Source organism: Podarcis vaucheri, assembly GCF_965113315.1.
Source record: "Podarcis vaucheri genome assembly, chromosome: 15".
NCBI classification, from domain to species: Eukaryota; Metazoa; Chordata; class Lepidosauria; order Squamata; family Lacertidae; genus Podarcis; species Podarcis vaucheri.
In genome coordinates this window covers 4,803,835-4,824,548 of record NC_138753.1, presented here as the reverse complement: position 1 = coordinate 4,824,548, position 20,714 = coordinate 4,803,835, and the positions used below count along the sequence as shown (strand labels likewise).

Genomic DNA, 20,714 nt, shown 5'->3' with positions numbered 1-20,714 from the left:
ACTTGTTCTCCAATTCTGACTAAGCATCAGGAGAAGCTTCCCAATGGTACAAGCTATGTGACAGTGGAACAGACAGCCTCAAGGAGGTGGAAGACTAGGTGAACTCAAGGTTACCAGAGCATTGGCCACTGAAGCCAGACTATCCCCATTCAGATTGGGGTGAGAGAGAGAGAGAGAGAGAATTCAGCTAGGTGTGTAGATCATGTGTTTAACTGAGGAACCCAACCATCTTGGCAGCAGTGCCTGGTGCCTATTAGGACTTGCAGGGTAGAAGGCAAGGAGGCCAACAGCAGGTGGCGCCAGAGCCAATGACTAAGACCCAACAAGTGTTTTTTTTGGGGGGGGGCAGGGACATAGACGCTAGGGGTGCGGGGCACCTGGGTACGGGCTCTCAGGGGCGCCAGGCCAAGAGTCCGGGGAAGAGCCCGCCCGTCGGTTGGAGCGCCACAACAGGCTCTTCTGCTGCAGGCGGCTCTGTGTCGCGGGTTCAGGGGCGACCGAGCCAGTGAGACACTGAGGCAGCCCGCTGGCTGCGCCCTCCTGCACACCTGGGACAGGGCACCGGGGGGGGGGGACGCCGCCGGCGGACAGATCTTTGCACCCCGGCACCGCATATGCATAAGAGAGCCCTGGTGGGAGGCCAAGGTTGGTGGTGCAATGAACAGCCTGTCCAATAGACCAGGCCGCCTATGATTCAGATAAACAACAATAGGACAGCGATCTTTAACAGATCTCCAAATATAACAATAGAAGGATATTGACCTTCATCCTTCAGACACCTGTAAAGACAGGTGAAACAACATCACCTTTCCTAGGATTGGGCGGTGGGGGGGGGTGTGAATACGCAGGGAACCAACTCTGTATTGCCATCCATTTCCAATTTATTTTATGTTTTGCCCTACGAGAGCTTGATATATATTTAGCCCATTCAGTTTAAGGCTTGGCATATCATGTTACCAACTGAGAGACTGCTGAGCTGGTCTTCCACCCCCACCCGCCTCATTTAAATGTAAAGAGAAAACAGATCCCCTTTTGTCTTCTAAATCAGTTCAGCTTGCAATTTTCCCTCTCTCTCTTTTCTCGCCCTGCAGACCAAATCACTGGTTGTTTTATATTTTCCTGCCTGCCTGCCTGCTCAGTTTCTCACTCCCCCACCTCTGCCCTGGCAGCCTGGCATCCCAACTCCAGTATCTGTCTGCATCTGTCTGCAACCATTATCTGATCGGTGGGGGGCCCAGGAGCCAGGAAACTGACCTGCACAGATTTGCTTTATTTTTCTGCTCGCCAGCAATATCGCCAGCAATAACGCCAGCCTGGGTTGCCAGAACCAGGAAAAGGAGGTGGCTGTTTCTGTTGTTCTTAGAAAGATGAGTTTGATACCTGGCAAAGCTGGTACATTAAGGACCCACCCAGTGGCGTAGCGTGGGTTGTCAGCACCCGGGGCAAGGCAAGTAATTTGCGCCTCCTAACCCGTGGATTTGCACCCCCTAACCCATGGATTTGCGCCCCCTAACCCTAACCCCCAGATGTTGCGCCCGGTGCGGCCGGCCCCCCCTGCACCCCCCACGCTACGCCACTGGACCCACCAACTTCAGCCTGTCCCTGTCTGCCTAGCAACCAGTTCACAGGGCACCTTCTGGACCCCTTCCTCTTCCTCCTGAATCTCAGTGTTGCCCCTGCAGAACTCAGGATGGAGACAAAACTATAATCCGTTGGCCCTGTGTTTCTGGCTCTGCCTACCACTGAGTTCTGTGTACAGTGGTACCTCGGGTTAAGAACTTAATTCATTCTGGAGGTCCGTTTTTAACCTGAAATTGTTCTTAACCTGAGGTACCACTTTAGCTAATGGGGCCTCCCGCTGCAGCCGCCAGATTTCTGTTTTCATCCTGAAGCAAAGTTCTTAACCTGAGGTACTATTTCTGGGTTAGCGGAGTCTGTAACCTGAAGCATCTGTAACCCAAGGTACCACTGTACTAACATGCACCCAGAGGTACCTCAGTTGTCAAACGACTCCATTGACAAATGTTTTGGAACTCGAACGCCATAAACCCAGAAGTAAATGTTTCCGTTTTCGAACACTCCTCGGCATCCACTGATGTACCACTGTATTTTCCTCAACTTTCTCTGTAAATTTGCAGACCGCCTCGGGGTTTTCGAACATTTCAGAAGCCAAACGGTCTTCCGAAATGGATTATGTTCAAAAACCAAGGTACCACTGTATAGGCTAATTGCCAAATGTTACCTTAAACCAAGGTTGCAGTTGCCATGACGGAAGGTCTAGGTGCCTCCCCCCCCCGTGAAATTTATGCAGTGATAGTATTAATTATAGGGACGCGGGTGGCGCTGTGGGTAAAACCTCAGCGCCTAGGGCTTGCCGATCGCATGGTCGGCGGTTCAAATCCCCGTGGTGGGGTGAGCTCCCGTCGTTCGGTCCCAGCTCCTGCCCACCTAGCAGTTCGAAAGCACCCCTAAGTGCAAGTAGATAAATAGGTACCGCTTTATAGCGGGAAGGTAAATGGCGTTTCCGTGTGCTGTGCTGGTGCTGGCTCGCCAGAGCAGCTTTGTCATGCTGGCCACGTGACCCGGAAGTGTCTGCGGACAGCGCTGGCCCCCGGCCTCTTAAGTGAGATGGGCACACAACCCTAGAGTTGGACACGACTGGCCCGTACGGGCAGGGGTACCTTTACCTTTACCTTTAGTATTAATTACATTTCTATACTGCTTTATATTTTAAAGAAAAATATCTCAGAGCAGTTGACAACACCTTAAAACATCAAATAAAACAATCCAGAATAAAACGAATTCAAGCTTCAAGGAAAATATTTCTTTTTTAAAAAAATAATATTTATTAATTTTTCAACCATTTAAACACAACAAAACAGAAAAAAGAAAAGAAAAAAGAACATAACAAAATAAGACACAAACCATTTAAAACACAAAACAATTTCAATATCTTATGTTTCATTCCCTTATTTCCACGACCTCCTCACACCTCCCTTTTTGTATTCCACTTCTGTTAATTGTTTCAGCAATTCCTTTCCATCTTCCTCTGTTTTCTATCCTATAATTATCTTAACAAATTCTAACCTCATTTTTCCCTTTAATACTCTATTAATCTATTTATACTTAATTCCTTATAACATTTCTACTAGAGCCATATAACTTCATTCCAACATTTTTCTTACATTCATTATTTTTACAATATTTCTATAGATAGTCTTAAACTTTTTCCAGTCTTCTTCCACCGACTCTTCTCCCTGGTCTCGGATTTCTGCCAGTTGTTTCCGCCAATTCCATATAGTCCATCAACTTCATCTGCCATTCTTCCCGAATAGATAAATCTTGTGTCTTCCAGTACTTCACAATGAGTATTCTTGCTGCTATTGTTGCATACGTGAAAAAAGTTCTATCCTTCTTTAACACCAATTGGCCGACCATGCCCAGGAGAAAGGCCTCTGGTTTCTTCACAAGGAAAATATTTCAGATCCTTCTCTAAGTGACCATTATTACCTTTCTGCAATAGGTTAGTTGACCTCTGGTTTTAATTTTTTTACCCAGTTTTTATGGTGCGTATGGCATGTATGAATGTTATAAGCCACTTTTTCGTAATGGATGGCAGTGTGCAATATTTTGATCAACAACATAGATGAAATTCATGGGCTGAACCAAAAGATCCTCAAGTCTAGCAACCTTTTCCCACCTGTAGAACATCGGAAGATGCCTTGCCAGGAAACTCCTCTATCCTCTTTCTTCAAGCCTTGCTCTCAAGAAGCTCTGCTGACTCAGTGTCTTTGAATTCACGCTCAAGAGGATGCCACCTGAATTACTTTTCCCCCTGAAGTCATGAGGACTCGACACTTTGCGACTTGTTTTTCTTCTTCTTCTTCTAACAGGATTACTTTACTATGGATCCATCGTGCTCCAATGTACACCCAAAGTCCTGGTGTTTTGGACACACAAACACATCGCCCACTTGTTGAGCCTAGAACGGCAGTCACAAATTTAGTTGGGATGGGAAAAAGGAGACTAATTAAGGCTTGCTCAATGACTTTGGACACTGTCATGCGGAAGGTGTGGGTGAGCTAAATATTATCATTACCATCCTGTTTCCTGTCTGCTTTGGTGACACGGCAGCCAAGGTTACACCTGCCCTTTCCTTTCCACTTACAAAACACAAGAATTATGTTTGGGATAGCTGGGCATGCAGAACGCCTGATCCCAGGAAAAGGCTATATATTCAGGGTTTATCCTAGGAAGTGCTGTGCATGCATTCCCCACCCCCACCCCAGTAATAAATGATGATATAAAGAACAATAATTATCCGTGATATATTATGCATTGGCAACATGCAGGCTCAGAACCTATCATTCTGCTTTGTTGTTTTTTTACAGCAGGTTTCTGGCCTTGGAGGCAGCCTAACAGGTTAAGTCTGCAGAGGTTAATCATATGGTTCCAGTATTCAAGCAAGCCGGCCGATTGGTACAAGCCGTTCTCCCCTGACTAATCTGAGCATCAGATTCAAAATACATATTTTCATGTATTAAACGCTGGGTCAATGGTAAAGTAATCCTGTCTCTGTTAAAAGAAGAAGGAAAAAACAAGTTGCAAAGTGTCTAGTCCTCCTGACTGCCGGGGGGAAAGTAATGCATGTGGCATCCTCTTGAGCATGTCTATTATAGAAACTTAGGATGGATGGGAAGCACAAACTTTTTTAAAGAAAGTATTATATCTTTACTCTCGCTCAAGAAAATCCCTCTAGGTCCTAGGGCTTCTTTCCTCTCTACAGACCACTTGAAAATTACAGACAGTCCACGTAATGTTTCTGCCTGTTGCAGCAATCGTAAGACCCTGTGCTAGACGCTGTACGTTTTTTAAAATGGTATTATTTCTTGCTTCTTACATATTGCATTTCATTGTACAGTATCATGATTCTGAATTTCACAGAATTCAAATTGTAGTACTAGACAGGAAATAAAAGATGTAATACAAACACAATTTTTTTAAAAAAAAATAAATATTAATATTGAATGCAGATCCACTGAGGAACAGCTGAATGAAACTTGTGGTCCATCGGTAGTCCGTGGACCAAACTTTGGGAACCCCTAAGACCCTGCCTACTTGAAGAAACAGACACACCTAACAAGTTACCGTATTCTGCTTGCTTGATAGCTATCCTTCGCCCCCTCCATACATAAATTTTAATTGGTGGATCCATCAATGAAAACTCACATGCCTTATCTGCTACAGTAAGATTTCTTTCTGTCAGGTAATAGCTCTTGTTATCCTGTTTTCCTAAAAGTACCCTAGCCATATACAACAAGCCGTCGGGTCATTTGTGACTGACTTCATGAAAGGGCAAAGGAAAGCCAACTCTCGTCCAATATACAGAAAAGGGGTATTTTTCTTTCTTTCCACTCGCTTGCACGTAACTGTTCTCATCGTTGGTGACTATAGACAAAGGGGTTTCAAGGTAAGCCACGCACTTTCAAGATTGTCAGAATTCAGAGCAGGATCTGGGGTGGGATAAAGAGACGGTTTTCCACCTTGACTGGCAAAAGAACACATTAGGAAGAACAGTCACATATGCAAATTAAACTACGGTAATTTGCTCCTATGATCCACAGAGGCCACATAATTCACCTTATTTGACCCCTGCGCCCCAGCACAGAGCATAGCATAAACTCCTCTGAGCATGTACAAAATACACAGAATAATTCAACAGCTTGGAGATTTTTTTTTGGGTGGGGTGGGGGGGAGGCAAGAGCTCAAAATCCCAGTCTCTGTGCAGACTTAAATTCTGGAGTCGTTCTGCACCATGAATTCTCCCTCCCCAAAGAAAACACAAGTTGAAGCAGATCACTTTGTCAGGAAAGAGAAAGACAGAGGAAGTCTGTTCAGCGTCAAGTTCAATATAAAATATTCTGGATGCCTTGCTACTTATTATGCAGACTGTCTGCATAATAATGAACTTAAGAGGGCTGATAAATTTAAGTCTTTCAGTTACCTGAACCCCACAATCACCGGGACTTTCCAGATACCTGCTCAATCCATTCAGGTCTGTCACAGGCTGTGCATTACTGATATTACGTTACTGATACACAGATACTCAGAAGTAAAGAAGGGGCTTCCAGGAGGAGAGACCAAGATAACAAACGCTTGAAAGCCCTTGCAACAAAACAGCCATCAAGCTCACTTAAGCAAATTTAGCAGTCGTAAGCATTTTGTGAAATAAATAAAAATATGAATCTGTCTGCCGGTTGAGATCAGTATCAAAGGCCCTGGTACCCCTACACAAGATCAGACAGGTTGGTGACCAAGGCATGACCTTCTTAGTGTTGGCACCAAGACCACAGAGCTATCTTATCCAGGGAGATCCGCCAAGCCCCTTTTATTTTAGTCTCCAGCCAGCTGCTGAATGAATACCTATCTATTAACATATGCTTGATTTTAGGATTTACCAGCCTGCGGTTCCCTGATTTTAATGCTGGGTGCTCCTTAAAACCACTTAACTTTCATTGCTATTTTACAAGCATTTTGTATCAAGTGTTTATATTTTATGGTTCCTGTTTTACTGCGCATTCCAAGCTTTGCAAGCTGCTGGGTGTGCATTCTCCCCCAAAAAGGAGAATAACTCCATCCTTAGCAATCATTCATGAAATAATCATCAGTGTCTAGAACTCTTCTCTCCAACATGCTAGCTTTCTAAGTGCAGGGATTATTTTTTAATTGACCGGGAGGAGGAAACATTTAATGCTGCCATTCCTTATCTACTGTCTGGAATGGATCAGCGCAGGAACTGGATAACACACCCAATCTTTTATTTGTGAGAATAAGGGAATATAGACAGCATCTTAAAAAGCAGAGACATCACCCTGCCAACAAAGGTCTGTATAGTTAAAGCCATGGTTTTCCCAGTAGTGATGTATGGAAGTGAGAGCTGGACCATAAAGAAGGCTGATCTCCGAAGAATGGATGCTTTTGAATTCTGGTGCTGGAGGAGACTCTTGAGAGTCCCATGGACTGCAAGAAGATCCAACCTCTCCATTCTGAAGGAAATCAGCCCTGAGTGCTCACTGGAAGGACAGATCCTGAAGCTGAGGCTCCAAGACTTTGGCCACCTCATGAGAAGAGAAGACTCCCTGGAAAAGACCCTGATGTTGGGAAAGATGGAGGGCACAAGGAGAAGGGGACGACAGAGGACGAGATGGTTGGACAGTGTTCTCGAAGCTACCAGCATGAGTTTGACCAAACTGCGGGAGGCAGCGGAAGACAGGAGGGCTTGGTGTGCTCTGGTCCAGGGGGTCACGAAGAGTCGGACACGACTAAACGACTAAACAACAAGAAAAGGGAATATCAACTCTGATCCATAACTTTCCTGCAGGGGGTTGAACTAGATGACCATTGGGGGTCCCTGCAGTTATATGATTCCACTTACCAGCTATTAGCAACTCCCAAATCACAGCAGTGGTTGTGAGGGGGAAGGTAGGAGACCCACAGTACTACTGAATGAGAGAACAAAAAAAAAGGTGCTTGGGTGGAAGAGACGAAATTACTTTTCGATGCACTGTTAGTGGGACAGACTGCGTTACACGTAAACCACACTGTAACCTCATTAGCCCATATAGCTCACTAAGCCTCTGCAGCAGAGATCCCGATTAAAATCAAGTGATCACAGTGATCAGGGCCTGGTGGTTCCCTCCCTCTCCCGGCCACCCCACCCCCGTGGCTGCAGCACAACCAAGTTTTTATCTCTGCGCTCACTGCAGAATCACTGTCGTATATCATTCATTGAGTCGCAGCTGGCATAGATGCCGCTGACCTGTGGAACTCCCCGATCCTAGATATGCCAGGAGGAAGGGTGGTTGTGGTGGTTTGGGGAAGAACCATAACACTAACACCACGTGGGGCAGGGGGAATCGTTTGTCATGAGCAGATTATACTTTGAAAGCGATTTAATGGAGAGTGAAATCACCACCATAAAAGTCGAATTAAGTCAAATTATACTGATCAGGGACGTGGGTGGCGCTGTCCACAGAGCCTAGGACTTGCCAATCATAAGGTCAGCGGTTCGAATCCCCATGACGGGGTGAGCTCCCGTTGCTCGGTCCCTGCTCCTGCCAACCTAGCAATTTGAAAGCACGTCAAAGTGCAAGTAGATAAATAGGTACCGCTCCGGTGGGAAGGTAAGCGGCGTTTCCGTGCGCTGCTCTGGTTCGCCAGAAGCGGCTTAGTCATGCTGGCCACATGACCCAGAAGCTGTACACCGGCTCCCTCGGCCAATAAAGCGAGATGAGCACCGCAACCCCAAAGTCAGAGTCAGGGGTCCCTTTACCTTTACCAAAAAGTTCACCTCCCACAAGGAAATGGAGACCCTCCAGTGGTGGGGGGCGGGGAGACGCTGACCAACCCCAATGCAAACTTTTCTGAGCTTTTTATAGAAAGAGTTAAGAGAAATAAGATCATATCGCGGAATAAGATCCCACCAGACGTTAACTTTCTAAAATGGAAAACTTCTGGTGTGGGGGGATGTCAAGTGAGACTCAAAACCCCACAATCAACCCCAGCCCCAAATATATGGGGCTAGGATGAAGTGACAAAACACTTTGCATGTGCTCTTGTTACTCGTCTACAAGGCCAAGGGAACCAGCGTTTGTCCACTTCCGCAGACAGTTTTTCCGGGTCATGTGGCCAGCATGACTAAGCCACTTCTGGCAAAACAGAGCAGCGCACGGAAACGCCGTTTACCTTCCCACCAGAGAGGTACCTATTTATCTACTTGCACTTGACGTGCTTTCGAACTGCTAGGTTGGCAGGAGCAGAGACCGAGCAACGGGAGCTCACCCCGTTGTGGGGATTCGAACCACTGACCTTCTGATCGGCAAGCCCTAGGCTCTGTGGTTTAGCCAGTACGCTGGCTCAAAGCAAGACACCCTGCTGCCGGGTCTTGGGTGCAAAACATGACAAGATTGCAGAGTCAACCTCCCACCAGCTGCCACCCCTTTTCTGCTGCTGACGCCACCCACCCTGGGCCAGGATCCTCATCAGCCTGATGAGCTAATTAATTAAATGGGTTGCCAGGGACGGCGAGCAAAGTAATCTGGAGCCAAGAGAGACGCAGAATCTGCAGGTAGGAAGACTGCTGCCTCAGCCTCAACGCAAGAGGAACCCAGCCCCTAGCCAGCCGTCTCCAGTGCTGCCCTGGGGTTGTTAGACAAGTTCATTCCACACACACCTCCACCTTGACAGAGACTCAGGAGCACAGTGATTCGCACACATGACACCTGGATAAGGAACAGGAAAGATACTTTCAGCCAGGGGTGGGACATCTTTTTCAGCCAGAGGGCCACAATCTAATATTCTGGGGGCCACATTCTACATTGCCATTCAGGCAAGAAAGACAACATCTGGTGTGTAATAAGTGTGTCAGACTAGGACCTAGGAGAACCAGGGTTCAAATTCCAGCTTCAGATATGAAGGAGACATTGAGCTAGTCCAAATCTACCTCAAAGGGTTGTTGTGAGGACCAAATCTGGTGGGGGGGGGGAGAACCATGAAGCCACCTTGAGCTAACTGTAGGAAAGGTGAGATATAAATGAAATAAGCATAGAGCTGCCTTGAGTCCCATTAAACAAAAGGCGGAGCATAACTAAATATCACACGTCAGGGACAGACTCCAGACTGCCAGAGACACTCGCAAGGGGCGTGAAGCAAATGGTAGTGAGGGCTGTGGGGCTGGCGAGGGTGTCAAAAACCAGACAGAGAGGCCTGGGAGATTCTCCAAACATGGCTTTTGTTCTTTTAAGAAAGTAAGAATGGCGGCGTCAGGTCAGGATTTTAAATCTACCTAGCCCAGCAATCTGCTTCCAACGGAGGACAGCTCAAGGCTACCCGAGAGATCACATGCAGGGTATGGAAAAAAATGTCACCCGTGCCTGCAAGTCCAGACTGCAAGCCAGGAAGCTCACACCCCCCCCCCAAGAGCACATGTCAGGCCCCCAATGCACCAGGGGGACTGAGGCAAGGCACATCTTTCCCACAAGCCCAGACCACTCACCCCACAATCTTCAGAACAGTGACCACGGGCCTACCAGTACATTTCCGAGCACAATTCAAAGTGTTGATACTGACCTTTAAAGCCCTAAGTGTCCTCGGTCCTGAAGGAGCGTCTCCACCTCCATCGTTCTGCCCGGACACTGAGGTCCAGCTCCGAGGGCCTTCTGGCAGTTCCCTCGCTACAAGAAGCTAAGTTACAGGGAACCAGGCAGAGGGCCTTCTCGGTAGTGGCACCCGCCCTGTAGAACGCCCTCCCACCAGATGTTAAAGAGAAAAATAACTACCAAACTTTTAGAAGACATCTGAAGGCAGCCCTGTTCAGGGAAGCTTTTAATGTTTAAGAGTTTATTGTATTTTAGTGTTCTGCTGGAAGCCGCCCAGAGTGGCTGGGGAAACCCAGCCAGATGGGCAGGGTATAAATAATAAATTATTATTATTACTACTACTACTACCGAAGATTAGCAAGGAGGAGGTGGCAGTATCTTGAAATGGCAGGTCTTGAACATTAAGGAGATGTTCCCTCACCTCACTTCTTGCAATGATAATTTTGGGGTTTTTTTGGGGGGGGGGTTGCACACGGGATCATTTAAATCAGAGGCCAGTAGGTGCCAGCCCACAGGCCAGATGTGGCTCACAGACTCCCCCCTCTTCACCCCCAGACTCTAACCAGTCTTGGGAAAAACCTTCCGATGAAACAAACAGGAACTTGTTCTCAAGCCTAACTTCAGGAGGCAGGGGGCTGTTCTAGGGGGTGGGCTGGGGGTGTTGCAGTTAGAAAGTGGTAACTCTACCCTCTATGTATTGTGACACCTGTGTGTATCTCTGGGCACATCTATTTGAAGGACACTGCTTCCCGCAGAGGATCCTGGGAAATTTAGATCCCCCATTATGGGTCTATAATTCCCATCACCTGCAGTTCCCAGGATTATTGGGGGGGGGGGGGAGAGAGAAGCCACATGCATTAAATGCACAATGTGGAGGACCCCTAACATGCATGGCTGACACTGTTTGTCTAGGTCCATGATACCAGTAAAGAACTTTCTTTCCCCTCAAAGAATTCTGGGTACCCCTTGACAAACTACATTGCCCAGAATTCTTTGAGGGGAGAGAGAAATGTGCTTTGAATGTGCTTCAAAGGTACAGTGTGTGTCTGTGTGTGGCCTTATCCACTTCCAAATTCGGCCCTGCCCATCAACTGGTACAACTACAACAGCAACAAATTATATACTCTTCCACCCTTCATCACAAGATCTCAGGTTCACAAGATACAGTGGTACCTCAGGTTACATACGCTTCAGGTTACAGACTCTGCTAACCCAGAAATAGTGCTTCAGGTTAAGAACTTTGCTTCGGGATGAGAACAGAAATCGTGCTCCGGCGGCGCGGCAGCAGAAGGAGGCCCCATTAGCTAAAGTGGTGCTTCAGGTTAAGAACAGTTTCAGGTTAAGAATGGACCTCCGGAACGAATTAAGTACTTAATCCGAGGTGCCACTCTAGAAGGTTCCCCACTCCCTATTTAAAAACCAAATCCCCCACCAAGTCTGAAGTGGTACAGTCCATATGAGGGGCAGCCAATGCAGTGACCTCAAGAAATTGCTGGACTACAATTCCCATCATCCCTGACCATTGGCCGAGCCAGCTGGGACTGATGAGAGTTGTAGTCCAACAAGGTTCTGTCGGGCGTCTCATTAGCTACTCCTCTTCCAGATGCCACCACTTCATCCTGCTGCTTCTGTAAACCCAAACTTGATGTAAAACGTTCTATAATAGTAACCTAGTATTTGAGCTCCAAACCCCAAGAGCCCAAGATCCTTGATGTGCAGTTTGATTACCACATTGAGATTCTAAAAAAGAAAAGGAGATCTTTTCTTAAACAGAGCAAGCTGTTACGTTAAAAAAAATAGCTTTAAACCAGCGGTTCTCAACCTGTGGGTCCCCAGATGTTGTTGGACTACAACTCCTATCATCCCTGAGCTCTGGCCTTGCTAGCTAGGGGTGATGGGAGTTGTAGTTCAACAACATCTGGGGACCAACAGGTTGAGAAAGGCTGCTTTAGAACTTTATGTATGCTACAACAGCAGCAAGAATACTTAATACAAAGTATTGGAGCTACAGGGAACCAGGCAGAGGGCCTTCTCGGTAGTGGCGCCCGCCCTGTGGAACGCCCTTCCAGCAGATGTCAAAGCGATAAACAACTACCTGACATTCAGAAGACATCTTAAGGCAGCCCTGTTCAAGGAAGTTTTTAACGTGTGATATTTTATTGTATTTTTGGTTTCTATGGAAGCCGCCCAGAGTGGCTGGGGAGGCCCAGCCAGATGGGCGGGGTATAAATAATAAATTATTATTATTATTATTGGAAGACACAAGATCTACCCACCCTGGAAGAATGGCAGATGAAGGTGATGGACTATATGGAACTGGCGGAAATGACTGGCAGAATCCGAGACCAGGGAGAAGAGTCGGTGGAAGAAGATTGGAAAAAATTTAAAGACTATTTACAGAAATACTGCAAAATTAATGAATGTTAGAATGATGTCGGAATCAAGTTAAGTGGTTTTAGCAGCAATGTTACAAAGGAGTATGTAAAAATGGATTGTTAACAGGTGAGAATCTAAAGTTATAATATATTAAGATAAAGGATTAAGATAAAAACAAAGAGGGAAAGGATTTGCTGAATTAACTAACTGAACTGGAATACAAAAAAGGGAGGTGTGAGGAGGTCAGGGAAACAAGTAAATGAAAGACAAGACATGGAAAGATTGATTTGTTTTTAATTGTTTTTATTTTTCTGTATTTTCTCTTTTCTTTTTCTCTTTTTCTTATTTTTGTAACCTTTTCTGAAACTTTAATAAATATCATTTTTTTTTAAAAAGAGAAAGGCTGCTTTAAACAGAAGCTATGGTAGCACACTTTAAAAGGTAAAGGTAAAGGGACCCCTGACCATTAGGTCCAGTCGTGACCGAGTCTAGGGGAGCGGCGCTCCTCATGCTTTATTGGCCGAGGGAGCCGGCGTACAGCTTCCGGGTCATGTGGCCAGCATGACTAAGCCACTTCTGGCGAACCAGAGCAGCGCACAGAAACACCATTTACCTTCCCGCCAGAGCGGTACCTATTTATCTACTTGCACTTTTATGTGCTTTCGAACTGCTAGGTTGGCAGGAGCAGGGACTGAGCAACGGGAGCTCACCCCGTCGCGGGGATTCGAACTGCCGACCTTCTGATCAGCAAGTCCTAGGCTCTGTGGTTTAACCCACAGCGCCACCCGCATCCCTGGTACACACTTTGGCTTGTTCAAAACTCACAACCACCCTTCAAGGTAGGCTAGGCTGAGATGCAGACACTTGCCCAACACAATTTGAACCTGAGTCCCTCTAGTCAAATCCACCCCCATCAGGGTGCTATTTTTATCCTAGCAGAGTTTCCACTAACCAAACTCCCTTCTGTGGTTGCACTATATGTATGAAAGTGCATGATCAAGCAAACATCCTCTTTGTCACTGCAGCAAGGCCTGTTTCCTACGGCAAATCAGAGGAGTTTGTTGGCTGTTTTATTTAACCGCCTGAGGATTTCCCCCTTCTGTCCGTATCTCAGAAACCACTGCCTTCAAGACATGCACTCAGAGACAGAACATTTGCTGTCTCCCTCGGCCCCCACGGGAGAGATAAAGCCAGCGACTGCATCTGCATGTTTTAAAAAATAAAATAAAATCCCTAGGGCTTCACCAGGCTCTTAATTTCATCTGCCCTGCTGGAAGCAGAGTCTGAAATGAGGGCGGGGGCACATGACTGCTGTGATTCTGTGCCAAAGGGGATTTATTTGCAGTACAGGGCAAAGAGAAGCGAACTTTTATGGGAATAACATTTTTTTAAAAAAGATTAAAAATTGTGAACTTTTAAGTGAGTTTATTGTCCTCATGGAAAGGGATGCTTGGAAGCAGATCGGGAGGTGGAGTCTCAGGAGCTAGCGATGGCAGAGTAGAGTTTCTATGGGGAGGGGGGCCCACTGCCTCCCCCCATGATGGACAGAAGGGAAAGCATGCAAAAAAACCAAACACTGCAAAATGAATGATGAAAAGAAAAAGTTGTATGGTGTACAGACATTGAAAAACCCAGCTTCTTTTGGCACAGGGTTCTGATTTTCCCCCATCTCACCTTTGCCCCCTACTTTTGGCATACATTTGAATCCGAAAGAACAGCATTTGTCTTTATAAGAGCAGGATCTCTTCATACCCAGCTCTGATAAAAATGGGGTTCTCTCCTCCTGCCCCTTGGACTGGAAGACTGTGGTCAAGGCATGGAAGGGGCCATAACTCTGTGGAAGAACATCTGCCCTGCATTCCTTTGCTTCGCCAGGCAAGCCTGGGTGGGAGAGACTCCTTGCCACCCACTGTTGACAATACTGAGATGGATCAGAGACCTGACTCAGTACAAAGCAACTTCCTATGTTCCTACTAGAATCGGTTCTGAATTCAAAGCCATGAGGGCTAGGATCTTGGTTTTTATTTTTAATTTTTAGGGAAAGAGCTGGGGCTCAGTGGATGAGCATCTGATCTAGATGGAGCAAAGGGCTGATCTGATATCTAAGGCAGCTTCCTATATCCTTATCTCCTCTGCAGGGTGAAATTGGGGGGGGGTGTTTCCCCCTCTTGTTTTAAGGACAAGATGCACAAGAGGAAAGGCACCATTCTGTTAAAACATGGGAACATCCCCCTTTCCTTGCACAGCAGACGAAATTTTGTACTTAAAAATAGCACCTCCCTCTTTTGCGTAGCACTCTTAAGCCCTTTGCAGCACCAGACCAGAGAGCAACAGCAGCAGCAACGTTGGTAAATAAATAGAAACAGAATCACGTGGGGGTGCGGATGGGGAGAGGAGGAAGAGAGAAGGACAGAAGTTAGCAGCTTAACTTCTGCAGGGTGTGAACAACAGGGGTCAGCAAACTTTTTCAGCAGGGGGCCGGTCCATTGTTCCTCAGACCTTGTGGGGGCCAGACTACTTTTTTTTTTGGGGGGGGGAATGAACGAATTCCTATGCCCCACAAAAAACCCAGAGATGCATTTTACATAAAAGTACATATTCTACTCGTGTAAAAACACCAGGCAGGCCCAACAAATAACCCAGAGATGCATTTTAAATAAAAGGACACATGTAAAAACATGCTGATTCCCGGACTGTCCATAGGCCGGATTTAGAAGGCGATTGGGCCAGATCCGGCCCCAGGCCTTCGTTTGCCTACCCGTGAACTACACTGTGAAGAAGGGTGTCAAATACCCCACCCTACAGCTTCCATCTAAATCCCTGGGTAGACTTTCCTGAATTGCAGAAAGTCTTGAAGGCTTTATTGCTTTTCTTGGCCTTACATGGAGGAAAATCTCATCCTGAGCTATTAAGTCCCATGTGATCCAAGTAGATCCACACACACACACACACACACACACACACAGAGAGAGAGAGAGAGAGAGAGAGAGAGAGAGAGAGAAGATGCAAGGTGGGGGTGGATACAACTTACTACTACTTCCATCCCAGCTTTGCAAAGTTCACAAGCAATGTTTCTGTTCCACAAAATCCATTTAGTGGCCTGTTTTGCCCCCACAGGTCAAAGTTATTCATTTGCGGTACATCAGTCCCTGGGGTGCAGGGGGGAAAGTACGGACTCCTGCCCCAAACCATGTTCCTAGCTTGGTTACCTAGAGCTAACGGTCAGTGGCGTAGCGTGGGTTGTCAGCACCCGGGGCAAGGCAAGTAATTTGTGCCCCCTAACCCGTGGATTTGCGCCCCCTAACCCTAACCCCCAGATGTTGCGCCCGGTGCGGCCGGGCCCCCCCTGCACCCCCCACGCTACGCCACTGCTAACGGTCACTCGCCACAGGTGAGTGGGCTATTTGCAATACAGTCACAGTCTCGCTTTTAGGACTTAATCCATGCTAGGGTTACAATGCTGGTCAAGCTTGAAAAAGCAGAGGCTTTCCCTGAAATATAGTGCCTTTGTGTCTGTGCAGAGTGTCCTGCCAATAAGTCTTCAGTCAGTTCCCGCCCCCACACATTAGGACACACGTCTTGCAAAAGGCACCTCTGTCCTTCCGGAAACCAAACACACACAAACCAGGTGCCAATCCACCGCCAAGAAACTTTGATCCAAACACACAGGTCTGTTCCAGGGTTTTGGATCTGGGAAACAGCCAGGAGTTCTGGCCAAACTGGCCACGCCACACACTGGCTCCCCTGCTCAGTCTTCCACATGTGTAAAATGGGCATAAGAGCAACCTGATACTTGATGGGTCTGTGGCAAAAGGAGAAAGGAAGCAAGGGCTGAAATGTTGCAAGATGTTGCAGAGACTGAAACATATTTAAAACACTGTTGCGGCTTCACGCTGCGATGGATTATTCCGCCCTAAACGCATTCCCTAGACAGTTTTGTAATTGTGGAAATTATAAATGGGGAAATAGGCACCCAGACATAATTGTGAACAGCTCACCCCACAAGCTACAGAGAGAGAGAAAGAGAGAGAGACTTTCTCAAAAGCAGCTTCACTCAGGGTCCTCAGGACTCTGGTATATTGTGAAAAGGGGCACCCAATTGCACCCTCTCCAAATCCTTTTCGAATTGCACAGTACTGTACCATTGATAAATCAAGCCCTGGGGATTGACGCAAACTGGAATCAAAACAGAGAAAGGCAGCTCTCTGCCCAGGCTCCACATTGATTCCACGCTGACCTGTGGAAAAGCTTAAACAGCAGCAAATAAACCATTTCAAAACCTGGAAAGAAATGAGGGGGGGGCTGCTAGATCTAGGCTTCCTTCAGTAAAAATGCTGTACCTCTAAACACAGGGTTGCAGTCAACTACCTTTTACTCACAGTAGACCTATTTAAATTAATGGGGCCGTTTATACCCTTCACCCTAAAGGTCTTTACAACAATCGAAGCACAACGCTAAAATCAGTTTGCAGCAACTTATTATCACGTAAATAAGTTGGGTCTCAAGCACACGCGCCTCAAGCGGAAGAGGTTCAGCCGCGGACCATTGTAGTCAGTGGACCTACTCTGAGCAGATCCAGTACTGGCTGCAACACGCAGTTACTAGGAACGGCATCCAGCAAAGTTCTACTCGAGAGTAGACCCATTGGAATTACTGTGTCTGCAATAGCCACGCTCGTTTTATTTCAATGGGTCCATCCTAGTACGCCTGACGCGGGGCACAACCCAAGGGATTGCAAGCCCCACTGGCGTCCAGGGGGTCTTACTTCCGAGTAGACTTGCATTGTGCCCACAGAATGGAGGTTATTTCCCCCCCAACCCAGCTTCCCAATTCAAAAAGTGGGCAGGAGAGGAAATAAATGAAAACAATCAGAAATGGCCAGGAATCCAGGGAACCCTAGAGATGCTCTTTTTTGGGGGGGAGAGCCGGGACAGAGAAAGAGAGAGAGGAGGAGGAGGAGAGCAGCAGGAGATTAAAAGCGTAATAACGCCGGGAATTAAGTAGTGACCCTTGGCGAGGCTGGAACACAGCTCCAGACAGGGCCGTCACGTCTCCTGCGGTTCGCTCGGCGCGCGCCATCCCAGGCTTCCCAGGCGATTTGGCCTCTGGGCGCCGATCCAGCCCCCGATCTCCCTCCTGGACTGAGTGGCGGAGTGGGGGGGGGGAGGACGGCGGCGGCGGGAAAGAGTCGGATCTGGCCAGAAGGATCGCCCTCCCCACCCGCTTTCCCAAAATAATCCCGGGATCCCGGAGTTGCTCTTCATTACGCACGGCGGCGGTTGTTTTCCTTCTGCGCCCCGCACCGTGCGTAACGAAGAACTCCGGGATCCCTGGATTTCCAAGTGCTTGGCGCGCCTCCACTCCCAGATCACCCCGCTTTCTGGAGGTTGGATCCCCGCAACATATTTTTTAAAAAACACATTTTGATTTTATAAAAAAAAGCAGCAGCACACAGATCGATCGGGACCAATTCTGCACTCACCCGCACCTGCCCGGCGCTGGAGCCTCTCCAGCCTCCCGCAACGCAAGCGGCGCGCAGAAGGAGCAGGGCCCCCCTGGAGAGATCCAGCCTCCTCCAGCTCTGCAGCTCCCTCCCCTTTCCCCGAAGGCGCCCCTGATTTCCAACCCCCGCTGGCGAACCCCCCTCCCCTTTATAAAGGGCAGGCGAGGGCCCTCCCCCTGCTCCTCTGATGGCCACCCCAGCCAGCCAATAGGCGCGCCCTGGCACCTAGCAACACCCAGCCGGTTGGCTGCCGGCGGCCGCAGCCCCCTTTTTTCCGAGGAGCCAATGGGAAGCGGCGGCGGGTTGGGTTCCCGGGGCTGTCCCCCCCCCAGCTCGGAGGAAGAGGGAGCTGAGAGGCGCAGACAACAGCTGGGCGGCCAGGCAGCCAATGGCAAGCGCGGAGGCCCCGCCAGCATGGGAGGTGGGAGGGAAGATAACAAACCGAACGCAGCGCGCCTTAAAGGGGCCGCGGGGCGCAGCATCCCGAGCCAAGGCGGAGGAGCGGGGAATGGGCTTCCTCGGGAGCAAGCCCCGTTCACCTCTATGGGGCTTGCTCCCAGGTAACGGCTTGGAATCGGGCGAGGCGCGGGTGTCCCAAGTTGCCGATCTGCAGTTGTTGTTTAGTCGTGTCCGACTCTTCGTGACCCCATGGACCCCTATGGCTATTACTCAGAAGTAAATTGCATTGGATTTGTTGTTGTTGAGTCGTTAGTCGTGTCCGACTCTTCGTGACCCCCTGGACCAGAGCACGCCAGGCACTCCTGTCTTCCACTGCCTCTCGCAGTTTGGTCAAACTCATGCTGGTAGCTTCGAGAACACTGTCCAACCATCTCATCCTCTGTCGTCCCCTTCTCCTTGTGCCCTCCATCTTTCCCAACATCAGGGTCTTTTCCAGGGAGTCTTCTCTTCTCATGAGGTGGCCAAAGTCTTGGAGTCTCAGCTTCAGGATCTGCCCTTCCAGTGAGCACTCAGGGCTGATTTCCTTCAGAATGGAGAGGTTTGATCTTCTTGCAGTCCATGGGACTCTCAAGAGTCTCCTCCAGCACCAGAATTCAAAGGCATCCATTCTTTGGCAATCAGCCTTCTTTATGGTCCAGCTCTCACTTCCATACATCACTACTGGGAAGACCATAGCTTTAACTATAGGGACCTTTGTTGGCAAGGTGATGTCTATTACTCAGAAGTAAATTGCATTGGATTAAATGGTGCTTATTTCCACCACCACCCCAGTTAATTGGGTTTAGGATTGTAGGCTTGGCCAGGAGATAAGAATCAGGAGAATTCCGCTTGCCGGTTGTTTACTGCAAAACAAGAACAACAAACCCCAAAGAGTCTTGTGGCACGTTGAAGGAGCACACATTTGTTATTCCGGCCCAAGGTGTGCTGAACTAGAGTCTACTTCATCCCCATATATGGCGGTGATTCTCAGTTACAGGGGTGTATACACACACTCACACTCACATGTTCATAGCAGTAGAAGGAGAGATGTATGCATTGGGGTCAGAGGAAAACAGAAATGCCAGAAACACAGGTAGTGACCATTCAGATTAGAGCTACAATGCAGGCAGGATAAGCACAGAGACTCTTTAGGGAAGCGGTTGATAGGCTATGAAACAAACCGACTTGGTAGTGCTGAGTGAATTTACAACTGCAAACCATTGTCTCTATTACGTCCCAAATGAATTGCATTGGATGTCTCCAGTATTTGCAATGTAGCAGCTTCACTCGGGAGCCTTCCTTTTAAATTCCATCCTTCAAGTCTGGCAATTCTAACATCAGTGGGGAATGCCCTGACACCTTGAAATGTGCTCCTACTCCTTTCTGAATGCTGCCATTTCTGAGGTCAGATTTGTGTCCTTTTATTCTTTTGCTTAGGACAGCTTTCCCAAACCTTCCATATGTTGTGGCTTACAGCATCCATCATTCTTCACCATTGGCCATGCTGACTGGGGCTGATGCAGGTTATGACCAGTTGTTGGGAATCCCAGGTGGGCAGAGTGCCTAGTTCAGTCCCTGGCACCTCCAGGTAGGACTGGGAATGCCCCCTGCCTGAAACACTGCAGAGCTGCTGCCAGTCAGTGTAGACAATACTGAGTTCTGTGAACCAGTTGTTTGACTCAGGAGAAGGCAGTTTCCTATATTTCTGGGCTTCCTGTTCTCTTTCACACACAGCAATAACATCACCTCCAGGGGAGAGGGGAGGAAGAAAAACAGGCCCTCTCTAGCTCACCTTCCAGAAGTGTCTCCAGCTATTAGCTCCTATGGCAACAAATCACTTGTGCCCAGCAACTCTTTAGTTATGCAAAGGTTCAAACAAAAGAGAATGTCCCAGACTATCTGTGTGCCAAACTATCTGTTTGACCTGAGACACTAGCTTGACCATAAAATAATAAAGTAAAACTATCCTCTTCTGCAGACTCAAACCTTACACAGCTGTAAAAACCACAGGATTGGAAGAGACCCCCAGCCCAACCCCAATCCTGGAACAATTTGAATTGCATCATTTAAATTTACTTGTTAAAGGTGTGGGAGTCAGAATTGCACTTGGCTTAACCAAAGGAGGAATGACAGCCAATACAAGCACAGAAGGAATAAGCCTGCATCAGCACAACCAGACGCCTTCCTCTGCCCCAACTGCAACAAAACATGTCTCTCCCGCATCTGTTTCTACAGCCACA

General features: G+C 47.8%; 1 protein-coding gene across 1 annotated transcript in view; it reads right to left on the bottom strand.

Moving 5' to 3' along the window:
• YPEL2 (yippee like 2) overlaps positions 1 to 18,141 on the bottom strand; it is a 47,284-nt gene extending 29,143 nt beyond the window's left edge. The window contains exon 1 of the mRNA XM_082202008.1: positions 18,016 to 18,141. The gene's annotated coding sequence lies outside the window, so the exon portion shown is untranslated. The remainder of the gene's footprint in view (positions 1 to 18,015) is intronic.
• Between the last annotated feature and the right edge of the window lie 2,573 nt (positions 18,142 to 20,714).